The following is a 13,806-nucleotide window of genomic DNA, read 5'->3' on the forward strand; positions in this document are numbered from 1 at the left end:
TTGGCTTGGACCTTGTCTCTGGGGCTGGTGGGATCGGATCAGGGTGTTTCTGTTGAGCATTCGTGGGCAGGGGCAGGGCTGGATTGAGGTTTGATGAGGCCCTCAGCTCCTGAAGGTAATGGGGCTCTTTCTATGTCCAGCTGTCCTTTGTCAAAAACAAATCGTCGGTGTTTTTTGCGTTGAATATATGCTGTATGGTAATTGATGGACCTAACAGGTATCTCAAGCCATTGGCACATGCAGAATGTAGGCACCCTATATGTAGAAATGAGCAAACCAGTGATATTTTAGGGAGCAGGCAGGGTCCATGACTTACATCATAGGAGCCTACACAACACAAAACACTGTTGCTGCATGTAGGTTTTGTTTTATTTTATTTTTATCTTATATTTTGGAAATGTACATCCAGTTTTTTCCCCTTTAAATTTTTTTGGGGGCCCCAAGAGAGTGGGGCCCTAAGCTAGAGCTTGTTTAGATTACATGTAAATCCGGCAGTGGGCAGGACAAAGGCAGACACAACATTTTTAATACAGGAGATTTCCCTCCCCCCCCCTCCTCTGGTGTGAACATGGGCTTCACCCGGGCTCTCTGCCTTAAAAAAAGAAATTAAACAAGCTCATATATGTTAAGACATACTATATATTGTATGGCAAATCTGCTTGGGGTAGGGGGAAGGTGTGTCGGTGATGTCACAGGTGCTTGCCAGGGCTGCCTTTCCCTGGGTCCGCTTGCTGAAAACATGTAGAGCGGTTTGCAGAGGAGGCCAGTCGGTTAGGACAAAGGGGGCACTGCCCCACCGACCTTGGCCTCCCCTTGTCATGCCAGCATCTGTCTGGCTTCTTCCTTACAACTAATCTGGGGGGGGGGAGGGGAGTGCTGCCTGTCTGTATCCTCTTCCTTCGTCTCAGTGTTGACCTTGAATAACTCAGTAGTGTTGTCAGCCCCCCAGGTCTGAGCTGGTGTCCCGGTTTGCCTGGTAGATGGAGGGCTTGAATAATGATGGTGGTTATGATTATTACCATCCATGGAGTTTGCAAGCTTCAGCTCAACAGGAGCAAAAATTCTAGCAAAGACACGCCCCTCTCCCAATTAACCTCTGTCTCCAGATCAAATTATAGCATAGACACTTGGGGTGTGGATGTGTTTGCTGTCCTCTGCTTTGCTGTCCCATTTAACCTCCATCTGCAGGGCCCACCCCTGTGACCTCATCACCACCCACACCCATGACATCATCAGGGGTTCCCCCTAGGTTTCAGATTTGGGCCCTGAAATTTCTGGGTCTTTCTCGTTCTTGACCTGGTAACCTAAACACATTGGAATTATTGGGCTCTGTCCGCACGGGCACGAAGCTCTGGTGAGTGTTTTTCCCCAGCTGCCCCTGGCAGAGAAGAAGGTGACACTTTTCCACCTGACCTAAGCACAAAAGGGAAGGCAGAGGCAATGTTGTATATGAGATAAAGAGCTGAGAGTTGAGCAAAAGGTCCTGCCAGCCTTATGTCACAGCTCCAGGGGAACCCTGGCAGAAGCCTCCTGGCAGTTGCCCAGACCTCGTTCCCTGGGCTTGAACCCCAAGGCCTGGCCCGACTCTGGCAGAAGATGATGTCTCAGTGACAGATCATGGTCCCGGGATGCATTTGTGCCCGGGCCGTATTCTGTATGCAGAGAAGCCACCTTGAATTAGCATATAGATTGATTATAATCCGGAGGAGTTCTGTACAGGGATCAGAACAATTGGAGCTGGTCCTTTCCAGGAAGCAACAGGAAGTGGGCACGTCAGGTGGGGGTTCTGCAAGTGCCGCTCAATGTGGGAGGTGGGCTTGGAGCAGGAAGGGTCCCCCCTTCAGTTCAGTAGTGCGAGCACAGAAAAGCAAAATCCCCAGTGAAAGGAAATCTGTTTTTAATGAGTGCCAAGGGTGTGTTTTTCTACTCTTTCCTCTTGCTCTCCCTGCACCGAAAGCGACTTGTGAACATTTATTGTGCAAACCAGTGGGTTCCAAAATGGGTGGGATTCTTAGTGGGGTGCTAAGAGGCAGCAGGGAGTCGCTGGGGGTGCAAATGACTCTCAGACTTTGAAAAGCTGGCATCGCCAGGCCAGACCACGTTCACCAGCCCTTGGTTTAATAGTTTTAACTGGCTTTGAATAAACATGTAATTAACTGTTCCTCTTCTGAATTCTTTGTGTTCTGTTCTTCTTTAGTGGGCCATGCAGACCACTGTTCTGAATGATGCTTTTTATAGGGTAGTGGGAACTGGGGGGGGGGGGATGAGTTGATGGAACCAAGGGGGCGGGAACCCACATGGTATAAATCTTATTTTTACAGCGTGTGATGCATCCAGCATGGGGTTCTCTGTGTCTGGATGGACTGATGGAAGAAGGATTTGTCTTGTGCCAAAATTTACCCAGATCCAATGCTCATTGTGGGGAAGGAAGTGGGATGGCAAGGGGCAGGCGTTGCAAGGTGGGAAATTGGAGCAAGGAGAGGCTTTATATCTTCCTATTTGACGGATTCCAGCACAATTGCTTTTTAAAATGGCGTGGAAGGGCAGAGAGAGGTTAACTGCCAGGGGACTCATTTCAAATAAATAATTGATCCTTGCTGATTTATTAAATAGAACCGGTAGTTTGCTAGCGGTGTGTTCATGCTTGACTTTATTCCGCTTGATTGTTGCCTCATTAAAAGCCGGCATTAAGGTGTGCCTTTCGTCCCGTCCTGCATTTGAGGCGCAAAATGCAGCTGGGAAAGATCCTGGCTCCATCGTTTTGCATTGTGGGGCATCCAGCACCATGCATGGGCACAGTCCCCTGGCATACACTTATTTAACTGCCCATCCTGCTCGAGGTAAGCCTTATACGCAGAAAGGCCTTCGGTTGCCCACCCATGTCTTAAATCTTCTCTGACGCCCATCAGGTCCTGCGTCCTGTTCCTACAGTGGCCAACCAGATGGCTCTTTTGGGAAACCACCAAGCAGGATTTGAGCAGCAGAACCCTCTCCTTTCCTGTGGTTTCCAGCAGCTGGTATTCAGAAGCAATGCTCCATCCAACGGGGGGGGGGGGGGCAGAACAGATCCTGGCCAGGAGCCATTGATCGTTCTCTCTCCCCCTCCACGGATTTGTCCAATCGTCTTTGAAAGCCATCCAACATGGTGGACCTCACTGCCTCTTGTGGGAGCCAGTTGCATAACTTAGTTATGTGCCGAGTGAAGGACGTTCTCCTCTCCAGATGAAACATATGTGGCTCTGTCAACCCCTCCCTGTGGTTTTCAGACCCCCTCCCTGTCCCAAGTGCCTTCCCCTCTTCATCCTCCAGTTTCTCCTTACTACAGAGTGTGGCGATCACACAGGGTCCCCGGACGTTTAACGGTCTATTGATCCTGTCCCACCACTGTGCTCGCTTCCCCGCTGCCACCAACCAGTTACTCTCGGGTAAAACACTGAGTCCAGTCAGTTGTTAAAAGTGAACCAAAAACACCAAGCTTATTTTACAAACATTAACAAGTTTATGGTGTCTCAGATAATATTCCTGTCCGTATCTTAACTTTAGTTTCTTTACCGGCCTATACCTTCCTCATACCTTCTGACTGATTATCTCAACTGTTTGACTGACTCCTCTTAACAAATTCTCTCCCTCTCTCACACCAGACTAGCCCAACCCACAGACTTACGGTATCTTCTCTGTCTCTCCTAACTCCAGACTGTCCCTAACTCTGCCCCCTGGGTTCCCATTAGTTAGTCATTTTACAACACAGAGGTTTTCAAGTTTTGGGGATTCACGGCTCCCTTGATCAACTCCCTTCTTTCTGTGGCGCCCGTGTGGGGCTCAGGAGCCCAGTTAGGTCACCCCTTGCCCGCAGAACCTGGCAGCCCCTCACCCTTTTCGAACACCCTCCCTTGGGAAGTGTTCCTTCAGCCTCCTCTCCTCTCCTTGGGAGTCCTCTGGGCAGCCGCTGCTGCCGCCCCGGTCTCTAAGTTGCCCCCCCTCACCCCAAAGAGAAGTGCCTCCTCACACTGCCCCATGGGGGCCTTGGAAGCACCCCCTGCCCAGCCCCAGAGGCATCCTTCACCTGCGGAGCTTGTAGCCAGGGCTGCTGCAACAAACAGCTGTGCAAGCCTTTGAGAGGCAGAGACACAAGAGGGCATCAGAGGAGGGGGGAGCAAAGAGGGCCCACCAGTCAAGGCACCCCAGGCTGCCACGGCACAGTAAACACACTGCCTTCCTATGTGGGGTGTAGAGCTGGACCCCGGAGCCTTTCCCAGGATTTAGGTCTCCTCCGCCCCCCTTCTTTCAAAATCCGGATCTGCTTTGCCGCTGACAAGGAAGTCCCTCGCTGCTTAACTCTGGCTCTTCATTCCCTTTGAGTAGGCAAGGGATAATTAAATTATTTACTGGAAGTGGTTTGGAAAGCAAAGAGTGCAGTCTTCAATATTTAAAATCTCATCTCCTTGCAGCGGGGAAGGGAGTCTGCGCAGCTGATAGTTTGGGATGCAGGAGTTACAGCTTCGTGTGGCACATCAAAGCTGATTGCTAATAAAGGCAAGGAATCGTTATGCAAAAGTTGTTGAGGGTTTTTAATATGTATTTTTTAAAAACTCTAAACCAGGGGTAGGTAACCTAAGGCCCGTGGGCCGGATCCAGCCCAATCACCTTCTAAATCTGGCCCACAGACGGTCCGGGATTCAGCGTGTTTTTACATGAGTAGAATGTGTCCTTTTATTTAAAATGTATCTCTGGGTTATTTGTGGGGCATAGGAATTCGTTCATTTCCCCCCAAAAAATATCGTCCGGCCCCCCACATAGTCTGAGGGACAGTGGACTGCCCACGGCTGAAAAAGGTTGCTGCCCCCTGTTCTAAACAGTGTTTTCTCCCCCCCCCCAAATAAAACAGCTCATGTCCTTTTAGGATCGTTTTAATTTCCTGTCTCAGCTTGGCCCCTTTATTCTGCTCCATCACTTTGCAGGATAATAAGCAGCCAGGAGTGGCCCCCTCCCCGTGTCTTGGCGGAGGACTGCCCCTCTCCCAGCTGTGTTGGAATTAAATCATTGCTGCCTCTCCACCTGGTCCAATTTCATCTCTGTTGGCTCAAGGTCCTTGCTTTGAATTGGGCAGGAGATGCGATGTTAGCAAGCTTGGTGAGCTCTTGGGGCTTAACATTGACAAGGTGCTATATCATAGGATTGTCATGTGGGGAAGGGACCCCCAAAGGCCGTCCAGTCCAACCCCCTGCAATGCAGGAATCACAGCTAAAGCATTCCTGAAAGGTGGCCACCCAACCTCTACTGAAAAACTTCCAAGGAGGGAGAGGCCACCACCTTGTGAGGGAATCTGTCCTACTGCTGAACGCCTCTCACAGCCAGAAGGTTCTTCCTGGTGTTTAGTCAGAATCTCCATTCTTGTAACTCGAAGCCATTGGTTTGGGTCCTGTGTTCCGGAGCAGCAGAAAACTAGCTTGCCTTGGAGCCTTTTAAGCAGAGGTTGGGTGGCCATGGGTCTTGGCTGCTTTGGTTGAGATTCCTCCATTGCAGGGGCCAGACTAGATGGCACAGGTTCCCTTTCAAGTCTACAATTCTGTGATTCTATGCAATAGTTGCATGTAAGAACAGGCAGACCCTAGTGTTGTTGTTGTTGTTTAGTCGTGTCCAACTCTCGTGACCCCCTGGACCAGAGCACGCCAGGCCCTCCTGTCTTCCACTGCCTCCTGCAGTTTGGTCAAACTCATGCTGGTAGCTTCGAGAACACTGTCCAGCCATCTCGTCCTCTGACTTCCCCTTCTCCTTGTGCCCTCCATCTTTACCAACATCAGGGTCTTTTCCAGGGAGTCTTCTCTTCTTATGAAGGGGCCAAAGTCTTGGAGCCTCAGCTTCATGATCTGTCCTTCTAGTGAGCTGATTTCCTTCCAAATGGAGAGGTTTGATCTTCTTGCAGTCCATGAGACTCTCAAGAGTCTCCTCCAGCACCGGAATTCAAAAGCATCCATTCTTCGGCGATCAGCCTTCTTGATGGTCCAGCTCTCACTTCCATACATCACTACTGGGAAAACCATGGCTTTTACTATACGGACCTTAGACCCTAGTAGGGATGCGTATGTATGTTTGCACTGAAAAATGTACATCCAGCCTGCTCACTGGGGCTCCAATGTGCAACATGATGAGGATTCGGATTGGCACTGAAGAACTGCAGATGGCTCTTCCCTTTTTCCTTTTTTCCTCGAGGCCCAGAGAGCCTTTGGGGTTTGGAATTGTAGTGGCCTTCTCCAGTCAGATGCCCTCCAGATATTTTGGACTGCATCTTCCATCATCCGCAGCCAACGCCACTGTTGCCGACTGGGGCAGATGGGAACCTTAGTCCGAAATGTCTGGAAAGCACCAGGCTGGGGGAGGCTGGATTAGCGCCAGGGAGATCTAGATGTAGCTGGAAGATGCGGAGCCGCTGAAACAGATGCTCCGCTCTGAGCAAGTGGGTAATTGCTGAATCCTGTTCTTGGCAGGGACGCCAGCAAGATAAATTGGGTAGAAAGCAAAGCCATAGATTCCTTCTTCCCACCTCAGGCCTGCCCATATTATGGGGAATTGACATGTCTCTGGTGTCCTAGAACTCTGGGATTTCCATTACGAGGCGGTTGATGCTCGCTGCTGAAATCACGGCGCTTGCAAGCCGGCACGTCCTTTTGCACAGAAGCCCTGAATGATCCTGGGGCGCTCGATTTCCCACTCCAGAGAGTGACATGACACCAATTATTATTTGCGGTGATTTCCAGTTTTATCAAAGTTTCCTTTTATCAGAGGACAAATTGTGTTCCGAACTCGAGAGAATCTCCATCCAGACAGCTGCATGTCAGAGTATTGTTGTGGAATTATTATTATTTGGGGGGGGGGTTCAGTCTGGATGAATCCCTGAGTCCCTTCCCATTCTTGGGGTGCTACACCCAGGGAGGGTTAGACTCTAAGAAAGGGTTTGATGGCTGAACTAGTCAGACAAGCTTCTTTGTAAGGCAAGGACCTTAGCTGGCCACTTGGATGTCTGCATCAGCCCAGCCCCCCAATGAATTGAGCTAGTTTGTGGATTCCCCATGGGCGTCACTGTGAGAACAGGATGTTGGACTCCAAGGGCCTGATCCAGCAAACCCTTCCTACGTTTGAGGCCTCTTTATTGAAGGTTTGGGGAGGCAGTGTCGACAACGCTCACAGATGGGAGTCTCTTGGAACGGTAACAAAGGCTCCTTTCCTCCCCTCCTGTTTACTTGGCAGGGAATAAATCTGTTTCAGAATGTTAATTGCCGCAGTGATTGTCTGTGTCGAGGGCATAAAACTCAGCAGCCTGCCAGCCATGGCATTTCCCTGTGCAATTCAGGATCCACAGTATATTCCGAGAGGGATTTGAGAGGCAGAATGATATGCGGTAATTGTGCCACGTCTGTAAACACCGACTTTGCAATGAGAGATGTTTTTCTTCTTCTCTTTCCTTAAAGCACATGGCTGATATATGGCCGACCGTTGCAAAGTGTGATGGCTTCAGGGAAGTTTTGGAAAGCAGGGAGACCCGGGAGGGGTAGCTGTGTGTGACAAGCGAACCAGGGCAGCTCTGGAGGGTCACAGTATCGTGGGAGGAAATCAAATGCATCCGGCCCAATCATTTTTCAAAATATTGTCCGGCTCCCCACAAGGTCCGAGGGACAGTGGACTGGCCCCCTGCTGAAAAAGTTTGCTGACCCCTGGTGTAGATGGAGAGAGAAAGAGAGAGAATGGTGCAATGGTTAGAGTACTGGACTAGGATTTGGGGGAGGCCAGGGTTCAGCTCCCTCCACTGGGTGACCTGGGTGGCCATTCACTGCCTCTCTCAGCCTACCTCAAAGGGTTGTTGTTGAGGGGGTCGAATAAGGAGGGCAAGAACCATGTACGGGCCACCTTGAGCTCCCCAGTGGGGGGAAATGGTGGGGTATAAAGGTAAAGGGACCCCTGACCATTAGGTCCAGTCGTGGCCGACTTGGGGGTTGCGTGCTCATCTCGCTTTACTGGCCAAGGGAGCCAGCGTACAGCTTCCGGGTCATGTGACCAGCATGACTAAGCCGCTTCTGGCGAACCAGAGCAGCGCACGGAAACGCCCTTTACCTTCCCGCCAGAGCGGTACCTATTTACCTACTTGCACTTTGGCGTGCTTTCGAACAGCTAGGTGGGCAGGAGCAGGACCGAGCAACGGGAGCTCACCCCGTCGTGGGGATTTGAACCACCAACCTTCTGATCGGCAAGTCCTAGGCTCTGTGGTTTAACCCACAGTGCCACCCGCATCCCATGGTGGGGTATAAATAGCAGTAAATAACAACTACTACTCAGGTTTATCATTTATTCAGTTGATTGATTTATACCCTGCCTTTCATCTAAGGAGGTCAAGGTGGTGGGCTTGGCCTCCCCCCCCCTTTTTATCCTCACGACAACCCTGTGAAGTAGGTCAGGCTGAGGGTTTGAGTGATGGGCCCAAGTGGATTAACGTGCTCCCTCTCCCGAAGCGTAACAGAACAAATCAGAACGGCCCTGTGATCTGTGGGGTGAAAGGCGGCATGTGAATTTACTAAAGAAGAAAAATTGCTCAGCTCAGCCAAGAGCGGAGACAGTCTTAGGCACAGTGGAATGGGCTCCACTGGGAATTCTTCAGCTGAGATCCTGGCATTTCAGGGGGTTGGGCTAGATGACCCTTGAGGGTCCCTTCGAAATCTGCAGTTCTACAATTCACCACCTAAACTTTGCAAAGCAAATCAGGATGTACACCCAATAAAGGGTTTGTCAAGAGGAGCCTTTGAGGAGCCATCAGGTAACGGTTTGCCACAAACGGAGAGCTTGGGCTTCATTCATTCATTGAATTTATATACAGTGGTACCTCGGGTTAAGTACTTAATTCGTTCCGGAGGTCCGTTCTTAACCTGAAACTGTTCTTAACTAGAAGCACCACTTTAGCTAATGGGGCCTCCTGCTGCTGCCATTGCGCCGCCACAGCACTATTTCTGTTCTCACCCTGAAGCAAAGTTCTTAACCTGAGGTACTATTTCTGGGTTAGCAGAGTCTGTAACCTAAACCGTCTGTAACCTGAAGCATCTGTAACCCGAGGTACCACTGTACCACCCTGTACCTGGAGGTCTCAGGACTCCTTCACCTGTGTGGGAGGTGAGCGGAAGGTGTCTTCTGCAAGCGAAGCGTTTATGCTGATCAGATTTCTTCCAGGAGAGCCGTCCTCTCAAAACAAAACTGAAGCACCTTCTCTCGGATGCGAGCAACCCATCGATTCCTCAACATGAGTGCATGGTACGCTGGCTTGGATGTGAGCCATTGCTGCCATTAACAAAGCAGAGAGGAGCTTTTTCCCCGGGTCCTTTCTTCCCAGCTCCATTGCAGGATGCTGGCACTCCTCCCTGCTTTGGAGGGATGCTGCTCCAGAGATATGGAGAGGCTTTCCTGAATCCTGGTCTGTTATTTCCTCCCCCTCCCCACTGCCTCTCTCTCTCCAGCTCTGCCCCAGATGCTCAGTCCGTGTTAAAAGCTTTTCGGGCTGTGGAAGTCGCTCTCTTGATGGAAACGAGAGGTGACAGGGAGAAGGCAAATCTTGCTGCGTCTTCCCTGCCTCCCTCTTGAGAAAGTGGGGCTTTTCCCTTCTTGAGGGGCTGAGGGCTCCGTGCAGGATGCATTATTGATCGTGGTGCGTGGGCGTCCCGCCTCTGCCCGTATTTGCAGGAACCACCGTCTCTGAGACCCACCTGGCAATTTCAGAACCCAGAAGCAGAAACACCTCGCCGCTCCGAGATTTGTATTTTTGCATTAAAACATTCAGATTGTTCCTCGTTGAGTTTCGGAATATCCGCAGACACAAAAAGGAGAAAGCAAGCGTCTTGTGCATAAAAGAACTAAAGACAATAAAAGCCATTGGGATGGAAAAGCTCAGTCAGAAATTTAAGAAAACTCATTTCAATATTAGGAACTAAGGGTGTAAAAATAAGGACATAAGGAGAGTCTCACAGATTCTCACAACAACAACAACAACAACTATTATTAATTAATTAATTATACCCTGCCCATCTGGCTGGGTTTCCCCAGCCACTCTGGGCAGCTTCCAACAGAATATTGAATCACAATAGAAGATCAAACATCTAAAACTTCCCTAAACAGGGTTGCCTTCAGATGTCTTCTAAAAATCAGATACTGTAGTTGTTTATTTCCTTGACTTTTGATGGGAGGGCGTTCCACAGGGCGGGTGCCACCACCGAGAAGGCCCTCTGCCTGGTTCCCTGTAACTTCGCTTCTCGCAGTGAGGGAACTACCAGAAGGCCCTCGGAGCTGGAGCTCAGTGTCTGGGCTGAATGATGGGGGTAGAGATGCTCCTTCAGGTCTACTGCGCTGAGGCTGTTTAGGGCTTTAAAGGTCAGCACCAACACTTTGAATTGTGCCCGGAAACGTACTGGGAGCCAACATAGGTCTTTCAGGACCGGTGTTATGTGGTCTCGGCGGCCGCTCCCAGTCACCAGCCTGGCTGCCGCATTCTGGATTAGTTGTAGTTTCTGTCAGGAGCTCGTCCTACTCTCAAGTATGACCCTGGCAGAGACACATGCCCGATTGGCATGTTCTCTCCCTCCTGGTTGTTCATTCGGGAGCTTCAAAAGCTTCTGCCCGAATGTCACAGCGACCGATACCAACAGACACCGGCACACTTAGCGATCCGCAGAGTCTTCGCAGTTTGCGTGACAGACCTCAGCAACTCAGCATTTTGGCTAATCTACTTTATTTACATCTAAACACACACGGAGCACTGCAACATGGCTCCCTCTCTCTCTAGAATCAGACAGCAAAGAGGAAAAAGAACAAAGGACAATAGTCCCCCTTCACGGAACACAGGAACACAAACATCCTGTCTCCGTCACTTCCCACTCTGCGGAGTCAAAACATACACCGTCATGTGATAGACAACAATCCCATGACTGCAGTCATGGAGCAGGAATTCTAACAGTTTCCAGGTCACCTTCAAAGGTAGCCCCACGTAGAGCGCATTGCAGTAGTCTAAGTGGGAGATAACCAGAGCATGGACCACTCTGTCAAGACAGTCCATGGCCAAGCAGATGCCCCCCAGTGGAAAACCAGGGCTGTGAAGGTGGCAAGACGGAGAGAAGGACCTCGCCTGAAGGTCGCTGAGCCCAGGCAGGTTCATATGGGGCAGGGGTCTGCAACCTTTAAGACAAAAAGAGCCACTTGGACCCGTTTCCAAAGAAGAAAAAACTGGGAGCCGCAAAACTCGTCATTATAAAAATAACTTTTTTGTCACTTTTTATTATTTCTTTGTTTGACCCCTTAGAATTACTCCTCCTCAGAGAAATAAATGTTAAATTAACAAGTTACCTTTTTTGGTGTGTGCGTTCTTCACTCCCCTTCAAAACAGTGACCAGCGTAAATGCCCCCTTTCAATGCAGTGACCAGCGTACATGCCCCTTACAATGTAGCAAGCGGGCGGGAAGGTGACGTCGGGACGGTGCGTGACTAATGCACGCACCGCCCCCATGCGACGTCACAGCCAGTACAGCGCCCTCCACAGTGAGGAGTGTTGGGGAGCACAATGCGCCTCCTCCCCTTGCTAGTATCCGCCCCGGAGCCACGGCAAAGGTGTAAAAGAGCCACATGCGGCTCCGGAGCCGCGGGTTGCAGACCCCTGACATGGGGGGATATGGCCCTTCAGATGGCCTCAGCTTCATAAGAGAAGGAGAAGAGAGCAGCTTTGGGGAGCATCCAAGAACCAGCGAGCTCAGGGAGGCAGCTTGCTGGCTTGTGAAGCTGTATGAGTGCTTTAGACTGGGGCTTTCCAAATGTTTAGGGGTCACTGCCCCCTTGCTTCCATCAACATGGAGAGCTCCGTTAGTTAGAGCGTGGGGCTGCAGGTTGAGTCCTTGTTGGGACAGCTGCATATTCCTGCATTTCAGGGTTTGGACCAGATGATTCTCAGGGTCCCTTCTAATTCTGAAATTCTGCGACTCATCCCCAGTTGCCTCTACCCTGGAAATAAAACCAGAATAGCCTCTTGCATGACCCCCCCCCCAAGGAAGATAATAACACAGTACAATTCAAACGCATAACAATTAATTGCACGTTTATTGAAAATCCAATTAAAAGTGTTTAATTAATTCAACAAAATTGATTAACTTGCTGCAGTGATGCCACTAGAAGTCGTGGACACCCAGTGAAGCTGAATGTGGCAAGAGTCAAGGCAGCACAAAATTAAACGATGGAACTCCCTCCCTCAGGAGGCAGTGTGGTTGCAAGAGAGGAGGAGGCAAAATCGAGGGAGGAGGGGGCTATCAATGTTTGCTAGCCACAGTCGGAGGCAGCAATGCTTTGGAATCTCAGTTGCTGGAAACCACAGAGAACCACAATTTGGAAATACATAAACATTCAACAGAAAAGATAACCAGTCTTGGAGTCACAACAAAAGATTGCAAGAGTTTTCTGCACCAGAAGGGGGAAATGAGAAAACAGCTCAGATCAACTGTCATAACATTGAAGGATTTAAATCCAAGACTGGGAGCCTTTCATGTTGCAAAATACTTTTGCTTTGGTGTTTCCTACCATAAAGAAGGCTGATCGCCGAAGAATGGATGCTTTTGAATTCTGGTGCTGGAGGAGACTCTTGAGAGTCCCATGGGCTGCAAGAAGATCAAACCTCTCCATTCTGAAGGAAATCAGCCCTGAGTGCTCACTGGAAGGACAGATCCTGAAGCTGAGGCTCCAAGACTTTGGCCACCTCATGAGAAGTGAAGACTCCCTGGAAAAGACCCTGATGCTGGGAAAGATGGAGGGCACAAGGAGAAGGGGACGACGGAGGACGAGATGGTGGGACAGTGTTCTCGAAGCTATGAACATGAGTTTGACCAAACTGCAGGAGGCAGTGGAAGACAGGAGTGCCTGGCATGCTCTGGTTCAGGGGGTCACGAAGAGTCGGACACGACTAAACGACTAAACAGCAACAACAACTAGAATGGGTGGTTTTGGGGGTGCTACTATTTGCAGTTGCTCTGTTGTCAGAGACAGACTGCTGCCTGGCAGGGCTTTGGGTTTTGGGAATGCCGGCTTCTGTTAAGGATGGGAGATGCATCGAGATGGTATGTCTTCTCCTCCAAAAAACTGTTGGATTCTGATCAATTCCTGGAAGAGTTTCCTTTTGCCAGTAGTGACAGTCCTGCAGAAGCCCACGGAGGAAAGGTGGGCTGGGTGGCTGCTGCTATCATGAAAGCCTTCATTTTTCTCAGCCTTGAAACTATGGAGAGCCAGCAGTGGTTAGACTAGGACCTGGGAGGGACAAGAGTTCAAATCCCCACTTGGTCACGAAGCTCACTGAATGACTTTGGGGGCCGGTTGCTGCGTCTCCACCCAAACTACTTCACAGGGTTGTTGTGCGGGGACTGCCTCTCCTGGTCTGCCCTGCAGAGAACCTTAAGGTCCATGAATAATCACATTTTAGAGGTCCCTAAGGAAGTCAGAATATCCTCTACCAGGGCTGGGGCCTTCTCAGTGATGGCTCCAACCTGGTGGAATGCTCTATCCCATGAGACCAGGGCCCTGCAGGATTTCACTTCCTTCCGCAGGGCCTGTAAGACAGAGCTATTCCACCTGGCTTTCAATTTGAACTTAGCCTGATCTTTTATTCCCCTTCCTTCCCTCCTTCTCCCCTTTAATGAAGATCACCCGCTCTGGGATCCCACAGCTAATTCTCCCCGGTCTCCTTGCTGGCCCAAAGAGGACTAATTTAGCCAGCTAGCCCTGGTGACTATCTAATGTTTATTGGAT

General features: G+C 50.2%; 1 protein-coding gene across 3 annotated transcripts in view; it reads left to right on the plus strand.

Annotated features, from left to right (window-relative positions):
• FGF12 (fibroblast growth factor 12) overlaps window positions 1-13,806 on the plus strand; it is a 231,204-nt gene that overhangs the window by 170,353 nt on the left and 47,045 nt on the right. The window lies entirely within an intron of this gene.

This window comes from Podarcis bocagei (assembly GCF_964188305.1).
Source record: "Podarcis bocagei genome assembly, chromosome: 4".
In the NCBI taxonomy this organism is placed as follows: Eukaryota; Metazoa; Chordata; class Lepidosauria; order Squamata; family Lacertidae; genus Podarcis; species Podarcis bocagei.